Source organism: Cotesia glomerata, linkage group LG4, assembly GCF_020080835.1.
Source record: "Cotesia glomerata isolate CgM1 linkage group LG4, MPM_Cglom_v2.3, whole genome shotgun sequence".
Taxonomy (NCBI): Eukaryota; Metazoa; Arthropoda; class Insecta; order Hymenoptera; family Braconidae; genus Cotesia; species Cotesia glomerata.
This window is the reverse complement of record NC_058161.1, coordinates 20,233,225-20,237,717: the sequence shown is the minus strand read 5'-3', so window position 1 is coordinate 20,237,717 and position 4,493 is coordinate 20,233,225. Positions and strand designations below refer to the sequence as shown.

The 4,493-nt window shown below is 35.0% G+C and overlaps 1 long non-coding RNA gene across 1 annotated transcript in view; it reads right to left on the bottom strand.

Moving 5' to 3' along the window:
* Positions 1-674: 674 nt before the first annotated feature.
* Positions 675-4,493, bottom strand: part of LOC123263874 — a 25,304-nt gene continuing 21,485 nt past the window's right edge. Inside the window, exons 3-4 of the long non-coding RNA XR_006509245.1 lie at positions 1,302-1,305; positions 675-779 (exon numbers count right to left, since the gene is read on the bottom strand). This is a non-coding gene — a long non-coding RNA (uncharacterized LOC123263874). The remainder of the gene's footprint in view (positions 780-1,301; positions 1,306-4,493) is intronic.

The following is a 4,493-nucleotide window of genomic DNA, read 5'->3' as shown; positions in this document are numbered from 1 at the left end:
TAGAGAGCTCTGTAAGAATTCTGAATGAGGAAATTGCTATAATTCTGAAGTGGTGTATTATAAACGGTCTTAAACTAAATCCTAACAAAACAAAGGCGGTGATTTTTGGATCAGCACAAAAATTGGCTGATGTTCAATGTGAAGTGATTCCAAATATAGTTGTAAATGATACTATAGTTGACTATTGTAAATCAGTAAAGTATCTAGGAGTCATACTTCAAGACACTCTAACTTGGTCCTTACAAACTACTGAGGTTTGCAAAAGTAGCATGAGAGTACTTGCACAGTTAAAGATGAATGAAGATGTTTTTTCATTGCCTATTAGGAAAAGATTGGTCACTACTCTAATTTATCCTATTTTTGATTATTGCGCGGCTATTTATACTGATATTACAGGTCAACAACAGACTAGACTTGTAACGTCCACGTTTTCAAAAATATAATTATCTAATTAGTCCCCGGCTCGAAATTTGCTCGCCGGAGTCCAGGGTCATAAACGGGGATCACATTATCAATAACAAAATATAAACAAAACACTTCATTTTAAATAAATAAAAAAAAAAAGGAAACCTCTTTATTGGCCTGATCATATTAATAAACGATATAAACAATATAAGCAAATTAAACAATATAAACAATACATTAGAACACTCTTTTCACACAGATTGGCGGTTCAAAATCATTAACGCGGTTCAAAATCAAGAAACAATATAAGCAATATACACTAATACGATAGAAACTTTCTATCCAAACATACACGACGGTATTCGCGGTTCAAACTCAAAAAAAAAGAAAAAAATCGCGTTCTCCAGTTCGCGGCGCTAGTGGGTCAATTTCCCACTCGGGATTCCCCCGGAGAAACGAGAGGATAGTCTCCAACTCCCTTCTCCCGCGGTGCTGCCAGCCAGGTCCCCGAAGTCGAGGTATCTAGCCGACTTCCTTAACCTCCTAATCGCCGTCCCCAAGGATCGAGAGGATAGTCTCCAACTCGATCCCACCTACACGACTATGATCACCTACCGTACCTCAGCTGAAGGCTTCGGCACGGGGAGAAGCACTTTCATCCGGTCGGTTCACGATACTTACCTGGGCCTTTGTCAGACTCCAGGTAGAGTATCATCCTCTCGAATTACTTGGTGAAGAGTATTCAACCGAGTAATTCTCCCGAGAAAGAACTGCTTGCTTTGTCGAGCCAAATTTTGGCGTTTATCATTTTTCCCCTAACTCTCTTGTAACGAACCGGAAGGGTCGTTTTAGACACCTGTCCGGTGTCCTCGAACTAGCATTCAATAGTATATTACATACCTAGGCCAGTAAAATAAGAAAAGTCTCAGATCACATGTAATTGTTGGCCGAGGTTGACAAACATGTGATCTGAGGCTTTCTTATTTACTGGCCAAGGTGTGTATACTAATTTTCTGCTCGACGTAGCTGGAATGTGGTAACTTTGTTTAGCGCAGCGGCCAGAACGTTGCCACTTTCCGGCCGGAGGGCAGAAATAGTATATTACACACCTGTGGCAAGAAAATGAGAAATGTCTCAGAACACATATATGTTGCCCGAGGCGAAGCCGAGGTCGACATATATGTGATCTGAGATATTTATTATTTTCCTGCCATAGGTTTGTATACTATTTTTCTGTCCGACAGAGGCGGAAAGCGGTAATTTCGTTTAGCGCAGCGGGCCGAAAGTTGCCACTTTCCGCCTGGAGGGCAGAAAAAATAATTATTTATTATTTTAATCGTAATTTCCTTCATTTTCTATCCATTCGTCTCGCCAAATTCTAAGTTTTTATTTTCGAAACTCAATTCTTTATTATTTTAATCGTAATTTCCTTCATTTTCTATCCATTCGTTTCGTCAAATTCACAATTCTTTATTATTTTAATCGCAATTTCTTTCATTATATATCCATTCGTTGATTTTCCATACTAAATCTTGTTCGGAACTTAGAACAATTTGCCCAGTCTTTTAATTTCTTTTACAATTAATTCGCTCGGCTTCTCGTAATAATTTCTCACACGCTTAATTTCTTTAATTTAGGTCATACCTTTCGGTAACAATAATATAAAATTATTGAATCTCAAATAAATACAAATAATTAAATAATAATCGCCGCACTAATAACAATAATTATTTCTATTAATTTTTAAGTAATTAATAAAAAATAAACTAAAATACTCAAATACAAAAAGTAAAAATCTGGGTCATAGACTTCAGAGAAAATTAAATGCTTCAGGTACGATACATTTTTAAAATATCAAAGTATGAACATGTTACTCAATATTTATACTGAGCTTCGTTGGCTGACACTTAGTTCTAGGCATAAATTTTTCTTATCGTGTCTTATTTATAAAGCATTTTATCTTAATCAAAAGCCCTCTAATTAGGCGAGACTTAGAAATTCTTGAGCCTCGCCTACGCCGAGGGAGAGAGATATTCCGTCAAAGACTTCATCTTTGAGTTACCGGTTTATCATTCAGCGAAGTATGAAAAAATCAGCCTTCTTGATATCTGCGGTTAAAATCTGGAATCAATTACCAGCTGATTGTACGACGTTACCAACGTTTATGGAGTTTCCTCGAACTGCTTGTTATGAATATTTCTTTTTACAATCTGATAGATCATAATATGTATTCATTGTGTATTAGAATTTAGTGATGATTGAGTGATTGAGTGACTGGAGTGTTTGCAACACACACTACATTATATATACTACTTTATATATATACTTTATATATACTACTTAACACACTACTTTATATATTATATTAAGATTTTTGTCTGTATCAATTTTGAATTTAAAGAGTTTCGACTTCATGGCCAATTAAATAAATAAATAAATAAAATAAAAAGAAATTGCGACATGCGCGAGGGATCGAACCGGGGACCTGACACTTAAAAAGGCTAACTTGCCTTTACCTGTTTACCTACGAGACTTACTTGCAAAGCAGAGTTTGAAATAACTACAAGTAATGCAAATCGTATACATAATCAATTTTTATAAGTTAAGTTAATTAATACAGTTCCTATTATTTCATCCACAAAAAATACTATCTATATAAATAAAAATAAAATGCCGCATGTATGTCCACGCATCACTTGAGAACGGCTGGACCGATTGGGCTAATTTTTTTTTTTTGTCTTCAGAATTTTCAGGAGAAGGTTTGTATGCAAAAAAATTTTCAAAAAATCCTCCCCCAAAGAGAATTGCGGGGGCGTTAACAATGAATAATTCCCGTTTTTAAACTATGGATCCTATAGACCCCAAATTTGGTAGGAATCTTCTGTGGGGGACAAATAAATAATCTATGGACGAATTCTGCGATAGCTCACTCCACAGGGGTTGCGGGGCAGATTATTAACAATGAAAATTTTTAATTTTAAAACTTTATATGCTACAGATGGCGAATTTAGTTGGACTCTTCCTGTAATGGTGCGGAAATGTTTAAAGAGCGGATTTTACAGCAACCCACCCCCAATAAAGATTGCGGGGGTGGGTGTTAAAACTCTTAAAATTTCTATCTCCAAACTGTAACTTTCCTACAGACTCTAGAATTTGGTAGGAATCTTCGTGTATAATTTTAAGTTCAGCTTCAGAATTAGATTTTGTCAAATTCTAACCCCAAAAAGAGGATTGCGGGGACGTCAGCAATGAAAAACGTTCATTTCCAAACAATAGTTTCTATAGACTCGAAGTTTTGTAAGAATATTTTATTTATAATGTAAGAATCATCTCGAATAGGATCTTATGAAATTCCTCCCCTCACATAAGAGTGCAGGGGTATTAAGTGTCAAAAATTCATATTCTTCAAATATCAGTTCTTACAGATATAAAATTTGATAAAATCTCAAGAGAAACAGGAAATTTTGGAAGTTCAGGGAAGAAGGTTTTAAACGGTGAAAAACATAAATAATAAACAACAGAAAATACTAAAAATGACAATTTGGTTTTTCAATACACAATGTTCTGAGCTGAGTAATGAGGTCTGATTTCTTTGGGTCCGTTCCCTAGCTGTGAAGTGAGGTCAGATCTTTTTGGTCTGTTTTGTTTTCGAGAAATAAAAAAAGTGTCAGTTAGTTGTTAAAAGAAATAAATTAATTTCAAGCCAATTAATAAAATCTATCATCAGTTTGTCAGTGCGCAAAGGAAATTTTTATTGTTATTGTTTCAAAATACCAAGGAGAAGACGACCTGACTTGGGTTGTCGAAGTTAATCAAATGTGGGGAATCAAATCGGAGTTTCCGTGTTTCGTGCATGGGAAATTATACGTCGCGTGTTCGTGAGTCAGAAAACCACCATCTTATATATTTACGCACCGCAAGAAAAGATAAAAAATGTATTCCATCAGAAAGCTTTAAATTAATTAAGTTTATAAATACGTTGCATTTAATGTAAATAAAAATTTTGTATTAAGTTTTGACTATACTTTTCAAAAATATATGTAGATGATACGAAGTTCACCGGGTCGTCTAGTTGATTAATAAATTAT